This window comes from Arachis stenosperma, chromosome 9 (genome assembly GCF_014773155.1).
Source record: "Arachis stenosperma cultivar V10309 chromosome 9, arast.V10309.gnm1.PFL2, whole genome shotgun sequence".
Classification (NCBI taxonomy): domain Eukaryota; kingdom Viridiplantae; phylum Streptophyta; class Magnoliopsida; order Fabales; family Fabaceae; genus Arachis; species Arachis stenosperma.
In genome coordinates, this window is record NC_080385.1 from 2,744,887 (window position 1) to 2,745,825 (window position 939).

Sequence of the window (939 nt, forward strand, 5' to 3'; positions counted from 1 at the left end):
TGGCAAGGACAAACCGGCAGAAATAAAGCGGAGCTAGGGCAAACATGTAAAGTTTCTGGCTGTGGCTTCCGGTGACGTCAGTTCGGTTCCCGGCGACCAGAGGCGTGGTGGCGCAGCCTGCAGCAACAGCGGAGGCATACCAGCTCCCTTCAGCTCACGCATCTCCTCTCTCCCGCGATGGCAAGGTGACCCGATGGCGACAAGGACCAGCGCGACGAGGCTGGCGGCGATGGCGGCGCTCTTCACTCGTGCGAGTTCCCCTTTCTCCGCGACAGTCTCTCCTCGGTCCTCCATCATCAGTACGACGACAGCGCAGCAAGCGGCCGCGACTCCTGCTGGCGCGATCTCCCCCTTCTCCTCTCTTCTCTGGTTTGCACCTTTCGATCCTCACTCTCTTTGCTTCTTCTCTGATTTGGGGGAGTGGGTGTGTGTTGGTAATTTAGGAAGTTAGGGTTAAAGTTTGGTTTGAAAAAAAGATGAGTAAGGGTATTATAGGAATTTTACTGAGCTGACTCATGAGTTGGTTTGACTTACTTCCAGCCCTAGATGTTAGCAAAATATTAGTGCTGTTACGTAGGTGATGACAATAATAAAGAGAAGAAGATGAGGAATTTGCGTGCATGAAGAAGGAAAAGAAAAAAAAGAAAAGAAAAAGAATTTACGTGTGCAAATTTGAAAGAAGAAGAAGAAGGAAAAAAAAGAAAAAAACGGAAAAGGAAAAGGAAAAGACGAAAACAAAGAAGAATATATTTTGTGTTATTAAAATACACATGTGATGAAGCTGATGTAACAAAATAATTTTTATTAAATTTAGATCAATTTAATTAGATTTAATTGCTAAAAATACTTAAATGTATAGGCTGTAATAGAAAAGGAACGGCTGATTTTCCAAAGTTATAGGTTAATAAGTTATGTTGCTAGGCCTTTTGGGCATATGCC